Here is a 19,697-nt window from a genome sequence, read left to right as displayed (position 1 = left end):
TTATCATAAAAGTTGTATAATAAAAACATAAGCATGATCTACTCATTGAATTGCCCGATATTTGGCATCTTGTTGACCGCTCCATTTTTGGTGCCAGGCACACAGATGGTACGCCCCAAAATGTTTATGGAATGAGCACCGACAGAACCACTGCTGTAAGTTCCAGGTGGGAGGTAGCTTTGTACTGGTATAGACTGCTGAGACTGCTTGAAGGATTCATTCATTCATTCAACAAATATTTATTGGACACCTACTATTATGTATTTGAACTTGAACTAGGTATAGCAATGGAACTGGAATAAAAAAAATAACATCACTTGGTTGGTTCCCAATCACTGTCTCAGAGAATTCAGTCTTCTTATCACCTTCACAATATTTCCCCACCACCATCTGCACTTTCATGTCTTCCTTTAAATTGACTCATTCTTTTTGCTTAGAAAACACCCTAACATACAAGTTCTAACAGAATAATGGAAGCTGACCATTATTGCAAGGTAACTGCAAAAACTAAATACAATGGATCCAATGCCATTAAATTCTCCGAGGATGCTGCCCATTGAAGATTCTCGGGCAATGACCTGCCTTCTCTTCTTGTTCAGAGGTAGATTAGCCAATGTTAGAGAGGTATTAGACGCACAATAGCCCCAAACGAATACACTCTTCCTGCCAGAATCAGCAGGCTGGGCATTTGAGAGGAGGAGTAACTAAGTGATTCAACTGTATGTAAAGTTCTGAGCTACCGAAAGCAATGCAGTACACACCCAGAGTACACATCCTGAACCCTGTGACACACAAAGGATTCTCCCCTGACCATCAAACCACATCCTGCACCCCTTAACCCCTCACAGCCCCCTGCAAAACAGGCACCCCGTGGGGCCAAAGAGGGTGATTGGCAGAGAAGCAGTGTAGGGGGTGGGGGGTGGGGTCCAAGCCATCTCAGTCAACCTTTCCTGGGAATAGCCATGTCATCTCCCTCTGTTCAAAGAACAGACAGCATGTTGCCTACCTGATGGCTTCTGGAAGGAAGCCAAGCAGGGGGCATGTTTTATGAATCAGTGAAAACGCCACCCCTGCTTGCTCACCGGACCCCCAGAGTCATTATCACGTTGAAAGCACATCCTGTTTCCAAAGCCAGCACCCTCTCTCCTCTGCTTCTGCAGGGAAAGGGTCACCCGATGTTCACATTTCAGGACATCTGTAAAATATATTCTTTAATGTTAGGTCTGGCTACAGTTAGATTTTGAGGGGAACAGCATGATATAATGGTTTAAGGCCCAGGTTCTGAAGTCAGACAAACCTAGACAAGCACCCAGGCTGGACCAGTCTCTGTGATGGCAGGCCAGGTACTTAAACCTCTCTGAACCTACTTCTCCATATATAAAATGGGGACAATAGTCCCGGCTCAGTGAATTATTGTGAGGATTAAATAAGATAGCACGCCTAAAATATTTGGCACAGTCCTGATCCTTACAAGCCCTTCGTAAGTATTTCTTGTTGTTCTTGCTATTTGTTGCTGTTATTGTCAGAAACTCTGACCATTCCTGTTGCCTCTGGTATGGGTGGCATGGGTGTCCTTCGTCATGGGGCAAAGCATACACCTGGCATGAGTCAGAGCTGCTGGAAGAGGACGCAGGGAAGGCCAGGCTGCTGCTTGTCACCAGCAGCGAGTCAGAAGACAGCACCAACAGTGAGCTCCCACATGGCTCGCTGCTTCCCTTCTGCCCCTCCTACACCTCCCGAGAACCCTCGCCTGGCCCACGCTGTCTGGAAAGGTCCAAGAAAGGGGCTGCGGGAAACACAGTACAGCCGAGTCAAGTAGATACATTACAAGGACACCACGTCTTCCAGATGCAAAGGAATTCCCATAAGGGGTTTTTCACACAGAAGTGCCAGGCGATGTCACTTGCCCGTCAATGGAACAGTGTTTTCTTAAAAGGCACAACTGAAAACTGCCATGCCTCTCTCTCTCTCTCCCCTGCTCACACACTCATCATTTGTGAATCTCTTTGCACAGACATGGAAAGATCTCTGAGACCTACCATTAAATGAAACTAGCTTGTCATAAAACAATATGCATAGTTAGATCCCACTGAAGCTAAACACAAACTCATATCCCCCCAAAACAAACCACATTCATGTACTTATGTGTATATGTAAGATCATAGAAAAATAAAAGGAATGATGCATACTAAGCTGCTAACATTTATTCCTGGAGGAGAGAAGATAACTGGGAAGGCAGGAGGGTCTTTCCCTTTAGACTCTCTGGCTGATTTCACGTACCCTCAAACAGGGTCTGTAGGAGCATTTTGTTCAGATTGAACACATTGCTTTGTATTTGAATTCGTTGCCTACATGGAGAAATCACAAGATTTCATGTTTGAAACTCCGGTTCTGGATTTTTATTTTTTAATTGCAATGTCTGGCAATACCAGGCCCCACTCCTAGGTGGCTACACTGGGCTGGAGCTGAGTAGCAGCCCAGCGAAGATTTCCAGGTCACCATGGTGGCCAAATGAGCTCTCTGCCCCACTGCCCTCCCATCTCTTCTTCCTTATTAACTGAACCCTGATTTTTTGTCCATCTGTTGAGCAGCCACGAGCTTCGGGTGCCCCTCCCTGGCCCAGGTGGGGGTGTGAATCTTGAATGGTGGAAGTCAGTCACGGCAGGCCCATTTCCCTCTGCCGGACTTGCTTGGTTTCAGGAATGTGATGTAATAATGACCAATGGGATCTGGGGAGAAGGATGCTGGCGGGGTGTCTAGGAAATATGTCCTTCACTGATAATATAAATACACACACGCACACAAATAGGGGCGAGCACATTCTCAAATCGTTCATGGAATGGCAATGTGGAAATGTAGAAATATGGAGAAACTTGAATTCTTGGTTCAAGAATTCAAGCTGAGAGATCCTGTTAGCGCCAGGGTCACGCGCGCCCGGAAGCTGCTGCTTCATCAGGGGTCATGATGGGGAGCAAGATGACGTCTGCCAGCAGGGCCACACAGGTAGTCAAGCCACATACTCCATTAATAAGGTTCCCTGACAGGACAGACAGCCCTAAACGCAGTGTATCAGAAGCTTTGAGATCAGCGGGAATACCACCTCACTCATCTGCAATTTCACAGCATTCTGTGGGAAGTAAATCACCAGAGTTGCTGATTCATCAGGGTCCTCCAGATACTGCAGAAATAATAAAATCATTACCTCAGAAATACAGAAGGAAACCTATGTCTCAAGAAGAAATGGAATTTATCCAACGTGGAGGTCCAGAATAATCACTGACAGGGCTACTGTTTATCATCAAAGAAAATAATTATTTTCACAATAAAGGGATTTCCAAATGACAAATGGTCTATTGTACATTAAACAACTTTAATAAAATATTCTGTAAAAAAATGAAAGAAAATTTAGATGGATACTTGTATCTCCTAATTTATATATCTTGGTCAGCTTCTCCACAAGTTTACCTAAGTATTTATAAGCTTTATAATTATTAACGTTACATTTTTAAATGCTATTCTATTAACTTACTCTTATCAAGTTTTACTCCTGTTGAACTATTGAAAGCACATGATGGTGTCTGGTAAAATATCATAGGTTTCACCTAATTTCACTTTCCTTTCCGGTGCTGTTTAGGGATAGAAAGAATTTATCAGACAGAATTGCTGCTGATTAGGATCTGTGAAATAATGACTCCATTATTTGCTCTCAATTCTTTAATGTTTTTACATTGACAAGGTTACTGGAGTATAACTGGCTTAATAAGCATATGCTATTTTCTTTTCTTTTCTTTCTTTTTTTTTTTTTTTAACATGGGCAGGCACTGGAAATTGAACCTAGGTCTCCAGCATGGCAGGCAAGAACTGCCACTGAGCCACCATTGCCTGCCCAATAAGCATATACCATTTAAAGGATAAAAATATAGCCAAGGCGAAACATGACTTTGTGGTATTGAGACTGGGGAGATAATGCAAAAGATTATTACTTGTAATCTACATTCAGAAAAAATGTGAAACAATATAAAATGGAAAATAAATGAAGAGTTCAGTGAATATAGCATAGGAATAAGTGTTTGACTGGAAATTGCAGTTGGTAGGTGTGAAAATGTCATTTTCTGTGGTTTATTTTTAGTGTTTTGATTGTGATCACGTATGCAAATTGTGATAACGCAGTAACTTTCTCAAACTTAATGTATGAAAACTTCATAAAATCAACCTAAAGATTTACCTTATTAAAGCAGTTTATGAAACTTATTAATAAGATCTTTCTGTGCCAAGAGTATGTTATTATTGTGTAAGTAAAGGCTCACAAAGCTAAATAAATTCTCTTTGACATCTTTCATGCAAAAAAAAAAAAGAATTCAAGCTGAGCTGCTGAACTAGCTACTAATTTCAATAGGACTTCTTGTGATGCAACGTGATTTTTTTCCTAATGTGTTAGACCTTTCTTCTACACACAGGCCAAAGCACCCTAATTTTAGACTTAGTCTCAGCCATGGTTAGATCCTGCAGTCAAACAATTAACTGGTCCCCAAACTTGCCACCAACACCCTCAACTTAATGTTCTTTCCTTGGTGTAGGCATCCTCCCTGTACATTCCCATCCTTATATATCCTTGGCTGGCAAATCCCTAGTTACCTCTCAAGGTCCAGATTAATATTACTTTTTTTTCCTATAGCTTCTTCAACACCCCTACTCGAGGCCGAGCTAACTGCTCCTTCTTCCATGCTCTCATAAAATGCTCTACACATCTCCGTTGCAGCACTTTCTTCCCTCAACTCTATTGGTGAGTTTATTTTCCTCCAGGCAGGAATCCTGCCCTAGTCATTTCTGAATTCCCAGCCCCTAGCTTGGTGCTTTCACGTTGTAGGTGCTCAGTAAGTGTTTCCTGAATTGAAATAATGTTTAGATCAATGTCCATGACTGCCAGCCTCACTGTCTGCCATCAGAGTATTGATGTAAGTAGAATTCAGATTAAAGACAGGGAGAGAGATTCAGTGACCTTCTAAGATCAGGATGCCTCTATCCAGTTCTAAAATGCGGAAAACCATCTGCAGATTTCTCTTGCTAGGGATCCAGATAGCTGCATCTACTCCTGTATGCATTCACCCAAAAAAGCTTTACAATGCATCTACTCCTCTATGCCAGGCATAGAGATAGGCACTGGAGTTTTAACAGGAAACAAGTCAATCAGCCATGCTTCCATGGAACTCAACTCTGGGCAGGAGAGAGAAACAAATAAACAAAGGTAGCATGTTATAAATGTTATAAAAACTAGAAGGACCCTGAGAGCAAAGGAGAAATGCCTAGCCCAAATCTGAGGAGTCAAGGAGGTTCCTCCAAAAGGGGGGCCATTCAAGAGGATGTTTAAAGGTCGAATAAAAGGAGGTAGATGTTTGTTAATCAGATGTGGCCTCTCTCTCTTTAAGCCCAACTCTGCAAGGAAAATCATTACCCACCCCCCACCCCCACAGGACACGACATTTGGGGGTGAAAGTCTCCCTGGCAACATGGTACATGACTCCCAGGGATGAGCCTGGCACTCACACTGTGGGACCGACAATGCCATGCTAAACAAAAGGGGGTGGGGGGGGGGAAGAAGTGTAACAAATAAGGTATCAGTGTCTGAGAGAGTTCAAATAGAATTGAGAGAATCTCCAGATGGGTTCCTAGGCCAGATAAGTCCTGAAACCCAGAGGGCCCAGCCTCGCCAAGAACATCAGCTAGTTCCATTCCCCCATCCCATACTATCAAAAGCCCTTCCCAACATGAAAAAGTTAGAATGGGGTTAGCCCAAATACCCCTCAAAGTTAGGAGAAGGATCAAAGGAGAAGGAGGAGTTATAACAGAGAAGATAGGGTTTAACAAATGAGTATAACTGCTCGTATCATTATACTGATATTTCTTTTAGTCTCCATTATCTTGGAGCAGCTAGAAAAAAAAAGCAAAACTAAAATTGTGGAACTATAACCCACAGCAAACTCTGACATCTGTTCTATAACTACTTGCTACAATGAACCTTGAAATGTATTGCTTTTTTTGTATATGTTATATTTCCCAATTAAAAAATTAAAAAAAAAAAAGGTGGGAGAGTATTCTAGGTAGAGGCAAGAGCATGTGTGAAGGCACGGAGGTCAGAGAGAGCATGAAGCCCTAAAGAAATTGAGTTTAACTAGAGCACAGAGAGTAAGGTTGACTGGGAAGGCAGGCAGAAGCCAGACTGTGAAGGGCGTGGCACAACAATAGTGAAGCATTTGGTCTTCGTTCTGAAAGCAATGGGGGGCCACTGAGGGTCTTATGGAAGAGAGTGGGACAATTGGATTCTCCTGTTAACTCTCTCTGATTTTTGTATGAAGAATATACTTGGGTTAGCCTGGAAGCAGTTAGATGGAAAAGGATGGTGACTTGAGCAAGGGAAGTGTTTGAAGGTGGGAGTGGAAGCACATTCATCGGAATTTAGAAAACCGCATGGCTACAAGTTGCTTTTCCAACCTGGGAAGACACAATCACTTCCTGGAAGACTCTAACAGTATAACATATGGTATTCAAGGAGAGTCTGCAGGCTCTTAACTACATATTCTACAAGAGCAAAGACAGAATTACTTGATCAAGTAAGTTTAGGAAGTGCTGAGTTAAGCAAAGTTAAGCAGATGACTTTATTGCAGGATATCTCAAAACCTTTAATATGCTCCTAAAAAGAAAATGTTTTCCAAACTTCATTAAATATGGACTGCTTCCCCTTCGTCTTATCAATCTCAAGAGATAATACCCTAATTCATTCAGGCTAAAAAACCAACAAACAAAAAAAAAGCATGAGTCAATTTTTATTTCTTTCTTTCCTTCATCCAACATGGTGAATCAATCAGCAAGTCCTGTAGGACCAACTTTCAAAATAGATGCCAAATGCAACCACTTCCACCCACCACCATTGTTTTCCCCTGGTTCAAACAACCACCATCTTTCACCTGGAATGTTTCAATACTTCCTAGCTCATCTCCAGGATTCCACTCCTGTCCTCTATAGCCTGTTCTCCCAACAGCAGCCAGAGTAATCCTTTAAAGTAAGCTGAAGCGTAACATTACCCTTAAAACCTAACTGAGAGGAACATTCAAAGTGCTAATCCTGACTACAGGGCATTATATGATCTGGCCATGCCCACCTCTCTGACCCTCTCCCCACTCATCCCATCATAAGGTCTGTCCTGCTAGCATCTTAAACCACCAAGTTCCTTTCCCACCTTGGGGTTCTACAGTTGCTGTTCCCTCTGTCCAGAATGCTGTTCCCCCAGATCCATGTGTGACTTGCTTCCACTCGTCATCCAGGTCTCCCTGGACAAAGGGCTTTGCCTCATTTATTAATGTATCTACATCATCCAGATACAGGCACACCATAGGAGTTCAACAGGTATGGAACGAACAAGTGAATGAATTTACATTCAAATGATGTGGCACCAAACTACTCATTATTTGGGAGTGCAGTAGGCTGGATGAATATGATAAAATTCCCTTCCTCTTTCCACCACCCAGATGGAAAAACAAAACCCTCAAAATCTAGTCACCCTTCTGTTCTTTGATGTGCAGTAAATATTTCCCCACACTGCCTTCAGTTAATCTTACAGAAAGAAAAAGCACAGGCTGACTTCTACAGGTTAATTCAAAGCTCCAATATTGGTGGGCAAATGATGGATGTTACATTAGCAGCCCTTGTCTGACTTGTGTATCTGGCACAGAGCACAAAAATATATTGGAAAGAGGAAGAGAGGGTAGGGAGGAGAAAGGAAAAAATAGAGGGAAGCAGAGAGGGAGGGACACCCCACCAGTTCCAAAGGCATTGCTCCTTTAGTTCTTTTTCCAAGCTTTCCTTTAGCTCTTTGAGCATATTTAAGACCAATTTTTTTCTTAAGTCTGTCTGGCATATCCCATGCCTGGTCCCCCTCCCTGATGGTTTCTAATGCTTTAATCGTCTTTCCTGGGCCATCCTGTTTCTTTGTATGTTTTGTGATGTATTGTAGAAACCTGGGCATTTTGATATTTTAATGTGTTATTGCTGGAATTTAGACTCTGAGACATCTGTTTCTTAAGCTTGTATCCAGTTAGCGTTATGATAGAGCTTTCCTTGAATGCCAGGAACTAATCAAAAAAAAAAAAAAAGGAGAGAGAGAGAATAAAGCACCTTTCCTAGTCTTTGCAGATTAACCTGTGTGAGTGCACACCGGTAGAGTTTAGACACACAGTGACTTCAGAGAATAGCTCCAGGCTAAAATGCAGGGTCTCGCCCTAGTCCTTTCTGCACAGGCCTCTGGTCTTGGGCCGTAGGAATCCTCCCATATGAACGTCCCCTCTTACCTGGGAAATAGTTTCCCCACCGTCTGGGGCGCTGCACACGTGCATCCTATCGCCAGCAATCCCCGCCCGGGCAGCACACCTTGTCTGGGGCGCCGCACACATGCATCCTATCGCCAGCAATCCCCGCCCGGGTAACACACCTTGTCTGGGGCACTGCACACGTGCATCCTATCGCCAGCAATCCCCGCCCGGGCAGCACACCTTGTCTGGGGCGCTGCACACGTGCATCCTATCGCCAGTAATCCCCACCGGGTCAGCACACTTTGGCTGTGCTCCCACAGTCTGCGTCAGGAGAGCTGGGAGAGCCGCCTTTACTTCAGGGCGAGTTCGGGACCAGCGTAAGTCCCTCAGGCCACCACCGGACACACTGGCCTGGTGCACCTGCTCCCCGAATGGGCACGAGGGTTATTCTGCTCCCTCGGGAACCAGGTCCAAGGATCCGCCGTGGGAGCCCCTGAGGGGACGGAGGAGGGGCCAGCCAGGGCGCGGAGAGATCCTACCGCTTCTCAGTGGCCATTCCTTGATTCAGAACTGACCTTGTTACTTCAGTCCTTTAACTCTTTCCCCCCTCCGACTTTGAATGATGTGTCAGCCATCTCTTGCTGGTGGCTCAAAGCATCTGAAGCATTTCAATTCACCATCTGGATTGGGGCGGGGCCACGTCTTGCCCTTAGATCCTGGAAAGCCCCGCCCCTTGACCCTAATTACTCCACTCCAGGCCTTGCTATCTTCCAGGTGTCTTTTAAGAGCCCAGCACGCTGCTGAGCCCAAAGGAAAACTGGAAAGGACACAGAAAGGATCCCCAAGGAACATACAAATTGGATCCTGGAAAAAAAAAAAAGTTTTGAAACAAAATTCTATTCCCGGGCCACGGTGGCTCAGTGGCAGAGTTCTCACCTACCCCGCAAGAGACCCTGGTTCCAGTCCCGGTGCCTGCCCATGGTGGGGAAAAAATTCAATTCCCAGCATAGTCCGCTCCTAATCCAAGCACAGTCTTTTCTCCCCTGTGGGCGAGCTCTTGCTACTTTGGGGTCCTTGGGCAGATAGCATACCCCTGAGCCTCAGTTTGTTCATTTATAAAAGGGGCGGTAATAATCCCTGCTTCAAAGAGTTATTGCAAGAATTAAATGCAAAAACACATTAATTGTGCTTAGCACAGTATGTGGCACATAAGTGCCAAAATTATCAGCTATTAACTTTTAATGTCATTGTTTTTACTAGAGAAACTATAGGTTTATAGAAAAATCATACAGAAAATAGAATTCCCACATACGCCTCCTATCATTAACCCTTTCTTTTCGCATGGTACCTTGGTTACAATGGATGAAAGAATATCATTATAATTGTACTATTAACTAGAATCCATAGTTTATATTAGGATTCACTATTTGTGTTGTGTTTGTGTTATTTGAGTTTTTTAAATTTTTATTCTAGTAATATAGATACGACCTGAAAACTTCTCCTTTCAAACAACATAATATATAATTCAGTGCTGTTAATTATGTTTACAGTGTTGTGCTGCCATCACCACCTGCCATGTCCAAAACTTTTCCATCACCCCAAACGGAAATCTGGTACCAATTACACATTCATTCTGCATTCCCTTCTGCTACCCTCGCCTCTGATAACCTGTATTCTAGTTTCTGACTCTATGAATTTGTGTATTCCAATTATTTGTATCGGTGAGAGCATAAAATATTTTCCTTTTGTATCTGGCTTATTTCACTCAACATGATAACCTTCCAGGTTCACCTGTGTTAATAAGAATATTATGATGAATATCGTTCCTCCAACTCTCCAAACCTTGGTTTCCCTGGGGCACCACTTCATGGGATTGTTATGAGGATGAGATATGTAGCTTTCAATTTTACTGCATCTTAGCATCTTTTAAAGATCCTGATTCCAAGGCCACCTCCTCCCCCAGACCAATTATATCAGTATTTTTTAGTTGCCCAGGTGACTCCAATGTGCAAGCAAGACTGCAAACCAATGAATTAAATGAAGTTACATTTGAAAAGCCTAAGGTGCTCAGCAAACATTCCCTCCCACCTACCCCTAATATGTTCTGAATTCTTTGCTACTTCTACAACTGTATAAATGGAAATGACAAAGGTTTCGGAAACAAGGTATAACTGCATGGGTGAAGATGGGGGCATTAAATCATATGCAAATAGACAGCTGATCATGCTGTGTTCTTCTGACTTTTTACAGGCCTTTTAGATGAGGCCTCAGAAAGATTTTAGTAGAAATACTTGCCTTAAGTGGTAGATACAAGGAGAGAAAGTTACTGTCTCAACAGCAAGATTCCCAAAGCAAGGCAACTCACCCAAGTATGAGGAAAATGGAAAGACCCAGTGTTAGGGATTGAATCATATCCCCCATAAAAGGCACGTTCAGGTCCTCTGGGTCTGAACCAATTTGTGAATTGAAACTTTGAAGATGGTATTAGTTCAGGTGTGCCCAAAGTGAATGAGAGTGGGCCTTAATCCTATAATATGGCTGAAGTCCATATAAAGTAAGGAAATTGGACACACAAACAGAAGCCAAAGGAGCAGCCAGAAGCTAGAAGTCAATGAAGCTGAAGGAGAAAGGAGAAGACACCACCATATGCAATGCCATGTGATGGAAAAACGAAGGAACCCCAAAGATTGCCAGCTAGCCAGAAGATACTGACCTTGGGAGGAAGCAAACCTTCTAGCCTTTAAAACTGTGAGCCAATAAATTCCTGTTTTTAAGCCAACCCATTTGTTTTAGTGGTTAGGAAACTAAAATACCCAGTAAGGAGGAAAAGAGAAGATCATATTTACCTAGGGGTTAATTATCTCAAAACTAGGTTCTACCTCTTCTTGTTTCAAGAAGCACATCTGAAAAGCCGAGTACATGAAAATAGATGGTAATTAATACTTTAAAATGTCACCTTCTGTGTGAGACTAAAGCAAAAAATGTTTATTAGTTACAAAATTTATATTTTGACTAGTGCATTTCCTAATATAACTTATGTAGATAGTTTGATTGAACGCCATAAGTACTTGGAATCTCAGGTAGGACATGAGATTTTGCTGGTTTGTCCAGACTGATGCCCCGATGAATCCCAGAGTGATTCGATCAGTGAGTGGAAAAGTATCTGCAAAGCCCCCTTCAGGGAATGGTGAGAACGGGGAGAAATTCAACTTCCCCAAGTTGAATTCTTGATATTCTCACAAGCAGTGTGGACAACCAAAGCTATAGGCAGAGCCCCCAGTCTTGGGGGTTGTTCATATGAAACGTAGCCCCGCAAAGGATAGGTCAAGTCTACTTAAAATTTAGGCCTAAGAGTCACCCCCAAGAGAGCCTCTTTTGTTGCTCAGATGTGGCCCCTCTCTCCAGCCAATACAACGAGCAGTCTCACCACCCTACCTGTCTCTACGTGGGACATGACTCCCAGGGGTATGGACCTTCCTGGCAACGTGGGACAGAGATCTTGGAATGAACAGAGACTCAGCATCAAGGGATTGAGAAAAACCCTAGAATGAACTGAGACTTAGCATCAAGGGATTGAGAAAACCTTCTCGACCAAAAGGGGGAAGAGTGAAATGAGACAAGGTGTCAATGGCCGAGAGATTCCAAACAGAGTCTAGAGGTTATCCTGGAGGTTACTCTTATGCATCAAGTAGATATCATCTTGTTATTCAAGATGTAATGAAGAGGCTGGAAGGAACTGCCTGAAAATGTAGAGCTGTGTTCCAGTAGCCATGTTTCTTGAGGATGATTGAATAATGATACAGCTGTCACAATGTGACTGTGATTGTGAAAACCTTGTGTCTGATGCTCCTTTTATCTACCTCGTCAACAGACGAGGAGAACATATGGAATAAAAAAAATAATAGGGGGAACAAATGCTAAAATAAATTTAGTTTAAATGCCAGTGATCAATGAAAGCAAGGGGTAAGGGGTATAGTAGGTATAATCTTTTTTTTTCCTTTCCTGTGTTCGTTTTATTTCTTTTTCTATTGTCTTTTTATTTCCTTTTCTGAATTAATGCAAATGTTCTAAGAAATGATAAATATGCAACTAAGTGATGATATTGTGAATTACTGATTATGTATGTTGTTTTATTTTGTTTATTTTTTTAATTAATAAATAAATTTAAAAAAAATTTAAAAAAAAAGAATGTAACAATCATATGGTAAAAAAAAAAAAGTCCAGTACAGGGGGACAGTAAATTATTAATACTAATAGTGCAAAGCATTTTTACTTGCTATTTGTCTGTGGTTTCGGGGGCAGTTTATAATATTAGTTAATTAAGCCACTCAACAGCCTTGCAAGGAACATATTATCATCTCCATCTGTCGGATGGATGACATCGCCCTTATTGGAAGACAATGCTAATCCAACATCCTGAGACAAGCCTTGGTAATTCACACAGCTGAATCCACACCTCTGTTGGGAAGGCAGGATTCACTTGCTCCCAGCATTCATTTATTCATTCATTCATTCAGCAGGCATTTCTCGAGAGCCTTCTGTGTGCTCTCAGCTTGCTGGGGCAATGCTAGACTCTGAGCAAAGGGAGATGTGTTTGTCTTAGGTGTATTTCTCGGGCCTAGAACAGTGCCTGACACATGGTAAGTTCTCATTGCACATCAGTTTTTTTTTTTGGGGGGGGTGCATGGTCTGGGATCAAACCCAGGTCTCCCACATGGAAAGTGAGCATTCTACCACTGAACCACCTGTGCACTGTCATTGCACATCAGATGTTTTTTTCTTGCATGGGCAGGCACCGGGAATCGAACCCAGGTCTTGGGCATGGCAGGTGAGAACTCTGCCTGCTGAGCCACCATGCCCTGCATATCAGTTTTTTTTTTTTTTAACATGGGCAGGCACCGAGAATCGAACCCGGGTCCTCTGGCATGGCAGGCAAGGATTCTTGCCTGCTAAGCCACCGTGGCCCTGCATATCAGTTTTTAAATGAAGTGATAATGATGAGTGACACATGATCCCTGCTAAATACCCATATCCTATTGGGGGAGGCAAGGGAGGACCCCAGCTTCAGGTCTCACTGCTCCCCATAATAGCAGTAGCAGCTATCAGTTACTCTCTGCCAGACCCCATGTTCAGTGCTGTATATGCACTAATTCATTTAATCCTAAAAACAACCCCGAGAGGCAGGTACTGTTTTTGCCATTAGAGAGGGGAGGAACTGAGCCTTAAAGAGGTATTGCTGGACTCGGAGAGACAAGCTTCCCAGCCAAGGCGGCTGGCGCCACACTTTTGCGGGCGGCTTCGAGTCCGCGACTACAAGTCTCGGATCAGAGGGCTATCCAAAGTCTGGGCTGGCAAGTCTGATTCCGAGTCTTGGCTGCGGCGAGACCCCCGAGCGGCCTCAGCTGCGGCGGTCTGAGCTAATCCCTCCCTCCTTCCGGGGCTGGCTGAGAGACTCGGAGAGACAAGCTTCCCAGCCAAGGCGGCCGGCGCCACACTTTTGCGGGCGGCTTCGAGTCCGCGACTACAAGTCTCGGATCAGAGGGCTATCCAAAGTCTGGGCTGGCAAGTCTGATTGCGAGACTTGGCTGCGGCGAGACCCCCGAGCGGCCGCAGCTGCGGCGGTCCGAGCTAATCCCTCCCTCCTTCCCGGGCCGGCTGAGAGTATCGGAGAAGTAAGTTCCCCAAGCCGAGGCAGGCGGCGCCCTTCTTTTGCGGGCGGCTTCGAGTCTCGGCTTTAAGTCCGCGGCTACGAGTCCCGGATCAGAGGGCTATCCAAAGTCTGGGCTGGCTAGACTGACTGCGAGACTCGGCTGCAGTGAGACCCCCGAGCGGCGTGCGATCTCCCAATCAGCGGCAGCTGCGGTGGTCCGAGCTACTCCCTCCCCCCTTTCCAGGCCGGCTGAGAGTATTGGAGAAGCAAGTTTCCCAAGCCGAGGCAGGTGGCACCCCTCTTTTGCGGGCGGCTTCGAGTCTCTGCTTCGAGTCCGCGGATACAAGTCTCAGATAGGAGGGCTATCCAAGCCGCGGAAGCCCCCCCCACAACGGGAGGCTTCCTGGTCCAGTGGGGAATCCCCCAGGCCCGCTGCGGCCCGCAACCAGCCACAGGGTCCCCTCAAGCCGCGGCAGCTGACGCCCCCACCACGCGCGGACCCTGAACCAACGGAGAGATTTGGATCCGAAAGCCCCAGGCCACGGAGATCGGTGACTGGGGGAGACCCATTCCAAACACTTGAGACAAACGTGTGCCACGTGTGCCACGTACTGGGCAAGATAAGAAAAACAGATCCCAGAGATTTCACAGAAAAATCTTACAACCTTGCTGGGTCCAACACCCAGAGAAATCTGAATAAATGCCCAGACGCCAGCAGCAGAAGATAACTGTCCACGCTCAAAAGATTGAGAATATGGCCCAGTCAAAGGAACAAACCAATAGCTCAAATGAGACACAAGAGCTGAGACAACTAATCCTGAATATACGAACAGAAATGGAAAACCTCTTCAAAAATGAAATCGATAAATTGAGGGAGGACATGAAGAGGACATGGGCTGAACATAAAGAAGAAATAGAAAAACTGAAAAAACAAATCGCAGAACTTATGGAAGTGAAGGATAAAGTAGCAAACATAGAAAAAATAATGGATAGTTACAATGATAGATTTAAAGAGACAGAAGATAGAATTAGTGATTTGGAGGATGGAACATCTGAATTCCAAAAAGAAACAGAAACTATAGGGAAAAGAATGGAGAAATTTGAACAGGGTATCAGGGAACTCAAGGACAATATGAACCGCACAAATATACATGTTGTGGGTGTCCCAGAAGGAGAAGAGAAGGGAAAAGGAGGAGAAAAACTAATGGAAGAAATTTTCACTGAAAATTTCCCAACTCTTATGAAAGACCTAAAATTACAGATCCAAGAAGTGCAGCGCACCCCAAAGAGATTGGACCCAAATAGGCGTTCTCCAAGACACTTACTAGTTAGAATGTCAGAGGTCAATGAGAAAGAGAGGATCTTGAAAGCAGCAAGAGAAAAACAATCCATCACATACAAGGGAAACCCAATAAGACTATGTGTAGATTTCTCAGCAGAAACCATGGAAGCTAGAAGACAGTGGGATGATATATTTAAAATACTAAAAGACAAAAACTGCCAACCAAGACTCCTATATCCAGCAAAATTATCCTTCAAAAATGAGGGAGAAATTAAAACATTCTCAGACAAAAAGTCACTGAAAGAATTCGTGACCAAGAGACCAGCTCTGCAAGAAATACTAAAGGGAGCACTAGAGTCAGATACAAAAAGACAGAAGAGAGAGATATGGAAAAGAGTGTAGAAAGAAGGAAAATCAGATATGATATATATAATACAAAAGGCAAAATGTTAGAGGAAAATATTATCCAAACAGTAATAACACTAAATGTCAATGGACTGAATTCCCCAATCAAAAGACATAGATTGGCAGAATGGATTAAAAAACAGGATCCTTCTATATGCTGTCTACAGGAAACACATCTTAGACCCAAAGATAAACATAGGTTGAAAGTGAAAGGTTGGGAAAAGATATTTCATGCAAATAACAACCAGAAAAGAGCAGGAGTGGCTATACTAATATCCAACAAATTAGACTTCAAATGTAAAGCAGTTAAAAGAGACAAAGAAGGACACTATATACTAATAAAAGGAACAATTAAACAAGAAGACATAACAATCATAAATATTTACGCACCGAACCAGAATGCCCCAAAATACGTGAGGAATACACTGCAAACACTGAAAAGGGAAATAGACTCATATACTATAATAGTTGGAGACTTCAACTCACCACTCTCATCAAGGGACAGAACATCTAGACAGAAGATCAACAAAGAAATAGAGAATCTGAATATTACTATAAATGAACTAGACTTAATAGACATTTATAGGACATTACATCCCACAACAGCAGGATACACCTTTTTCTCAAGTGCTCATGGATCATTCTCAAAAATAGACCATATGCTGGGTCACAAAGCAAGTCTTAACAAATTTTAAAAGATTGAAATCTTACACAACACTTTCTCGGACCATAAAGGAATGATGTTGGAAATCAATAATAGGCAGAGTGCCAGAAAATTCACAAATACGTGGAGGCTCAACAACACACTCCTAAACAACGAGTGGGTCAAAGAAGAAATTGCTAGAGAAATTAGCAAATACCTCGAGGCGAATGAAAATGAAAACACAACATATCAAAACTTATGGGACGCAGCAAAGGCAGTGCTAAGAGGGAAATTTATTGCTCTAAATGCCTACATCAGAAAAGGAGAAAAGGCAAAAATTCAGGAATTAACTATCCATTTGGAAGAACTGGAGAAAGAACAGCAAGCTAACCCCAAAGCAAGCAAAAGGAAAGAAATAACAAAGATTAGAGCACAAATAAATGAAATTGAAAACATGAAAACAATAGAGAAAATCAATAAGGCCAGAAGTTGGTTCTATGAGAAAATCAATAAGATTGATGGGCCCTTAGCAAGATTGACAAAAAGAAGAAGAGAGAGGATGCAAATAAATAAGATCAGAAATGGAAGAGGAGACATAACTACTGACCTCACAGAAATAAAGGAGGTAATAACAGGATACTATGAACAACTTTACGCTAATAAATACAACAATTTAGAGGAAATGGACGGGTTCCTGGAAAGACATGAACAACCAACTTTGACTCAAGAAGACATAGATGACCTCAACAAACCAATCACAAGTAAAGAAATCGAAGCAGTCATTCAAAAGCTTCCTAAAAAGAAAAGTCCAGGACCAGACGGCTTCACATGTGAATTCTATCAAACATTCCAGAAAGAATTAGTACCAACTCTCCTCAAACTCTTCAAAAAAATCGAAGTGGAGGGAAAACTACCTAACTCATTCTATGAAGCCAACATTACCCTCATACCAAAACCAGGCAAAGATATTACAAGAAAAGAAAACTACAGGCCGATCTCTCTAATGAATATTGATGCAAAAATCCTCAATAAAATTCTAGCAAATCGTATCCAACAACACATTAAAAGAATTATACATCATGACCAAGTAGGATTCATCCCAGGTATGCAAGGATGGTTCAACATAAGAAAATCAATTAATGTAATACACCATATCAACAAATTAAAGCAGAAAAATCACATGATCATCTCAATTGATGCAGAGAAGGCATTTGACAAGATTCAACATCCTTTCCTGTTGAAAACACTTCAAAGGATAGGAATACAAGGGAACTTCCTTAAAATGATAGAGGGAATATATGAAAAACCCACAGCTAATATCATCCTTAATGGGGAAAAATTGAAAACTTTCCCCCTAAGATCAGGAACAAGATAAGAATGTCCACTATCACCACTATTATTCAACATTGTGTTGGAGGTTCTAGCCAGAGCAATTAGACAAGAAAAAGAAATACAAGGCATCAAAATTGGAAAGGAAGAAGTAAAACTATCACTGTTTGCAGACGATATGATACTATACGTCGAAAACCCGGAAAAATCCACAACAAAACTACTAGAGCTAATAAATGAGTACAGCAAAGTAGCAGGTTACAAGATCAACATTCAAAAATCTGTAGCATTTCTATACACTAGCAATGAACAAGCGGAGGGGGAAATCAAGAAACGAATCCCATTTACAATTGCAACTAAAAGAATAAAATACCTAGGAACAAATTTAACTAAAGAGACAAAAGACCTATACAAAGAAAACTACAAAAAACTGCTAAAAGAAATCACAGAAGACCTAAACAGATGGAAGGGCATACCGTGTTCATGGATTGGAAGACTAAATATAGTTAAGATGTCAATCCTACCTAAATTGATTTACAGATTCAATGCAATACCAATCAAAATCCCAACAACTTATTTTTCAGAAATAGAAAAACCAATAAGCAAATTTATCTGGAAGGGCAGGGTGCCCCGAATTGCTAAAAACATCTTGAGGAAAAAAAACGAAGCTGGAGGTCTTGCGCTGCCAGACTTTAAGGCATATTATGAAGCCACAGTGGTCAAAACAGCATGGTATTGGCATAAAGATAGATATATCGACCAATGGAATCGAATAGAGTGCTCAGATATAGACCCTCTCATCTATGGACATTTGATCTTTGATAAGGGAGTCAAGCCAACTCACCTGGGACAGAACAGTCTCTTCAATAAATGGTGCCTAGAGAACTGGATATCCATATGCAAAAGAATGAAAGAAGACCCATATCTCACACCCTATACAAAAGTTAACTCAAAATGGATCAAAGATCTAAACATTAGGTCTAAGACCATAGAACAGTTAGAGGAAAATGTAGGGAGATATCTTATGAATCTTACAATTGGAGGCGGTTTTATGGACCTTACACCTAAAGCAAGAGCACTGAAGAAGGAAATAAATAAATGGGAACTCCTCAAAATTAAACACTTTTGTGCATCAAAGAACTTCATCAAGAAAGTAGAAAGACAGCCTACACAATGGGAATCAATATTTGGAAACGACATATCAGATAAAGGTCTAGTATCCAGAATTTATAATGAGATTGTTCAACTCAACAACAAAAAGATAGCCAACCCAATTACAAAATGGGAAAAAGACTTGAATAGACACCTCTCAGAGGAGGAAATACAAATGGCCAAAAGACACATGAAGAGATGCTCAATGTCCCTGGCCATTAGAGAAATGCAAATCAAAACCACAATGAGATATCATCTCACACCCACCAGAATGGCCATTATCAACAAAACAGAAAAAGACAAGTGCTGGAGAGGATGCGGAGAAAGAGGCACACTTATCCACTGTTGGTGGGAATGTCAAATGGTGCAACCACTGTGGAAAGCAGTTTGGCGGTTCCTCAAAAAGCTGAATATAGAATTGCCATACGATCCAGCAATACCATTGCTGGGAATCTACTCAAAGGAATTAAGGGCAAAAACTCAAACAGACATTTGCACACCAATGTTTATAGCAGCGTTATTTACAATTGCAAAGAGATGGAAACAGCCAAAATGTCCATCAACAGAAGAGTGGCTAAACAAACTGTGGTATATACGTACGATGGAATATTATGCAGCGTTAAGACAGGATAAACTTATGAAGCATGTAATAACATGGATGGACCTAGAAAACATTATGCTGAGTGAGTCTAGCCAAAAGCTAAAAGACAAATACTGTATGGTCCCAATGATGTGAATCGACACTCGAGAATAAACTTGGAATATGTCATTGTAACAGAGTTCAGCAGGAGTTAGAAACAGGGTAAGATAATGGGTAATCGGAGCTGATGGAATACAGACGGTGCAATAGGACTAGATACAAAAACTCAAAAATGGACAGTACAATAATACCTAATTGTAAAGTAATCATGTTAAAATACTGAACGAAGCTAC

The 19,697-nt window shown here is 42.3% G+C and overlaps 1 protein-coding gene and 1 pseudogene across 1 annotated transcript in view; one reads left to right on the top strand and one right to left on the bottom strand.

The window, feature by feature from the left end:
• Positions 1-19,697, bottom strand: part of SUDS3 (SIN3A corepressor complex component SDS3) — a 235,189-nt gene that overhangs the window by 56,011 nt on the left and 159,481 nt on the right. The gene's annotated exons all lie outside the window — the stretch shown is intronic.
• On the top strand, positions 2,742-3,315 carry LOC143682277 (alpha-ketoglutarate dehydrogenase component 4 pseudogene; annotated as a pseudogene).

This window comes from Tamandua tetradactyla, chromosome 5 (assembly GCF_023851605.1).
Source record: "Tamandua tetradactyla isolate mTamTet1 chromosome 5, mTamTet1.pri, whole genome shotgun sequence".
Classification (NCBI taxonomy): Eukaryota; Metazoa; Chordata; class Mammalia; order Pilosa; family Myrmecophagidae; genus Tamandua; species Tamandua tetradactyla.
The sequence above is the reverse complement of the archived record's forward strand: the minus strand, read 5'-3'. Positions and strand labels throughout refer to the sequence as shown.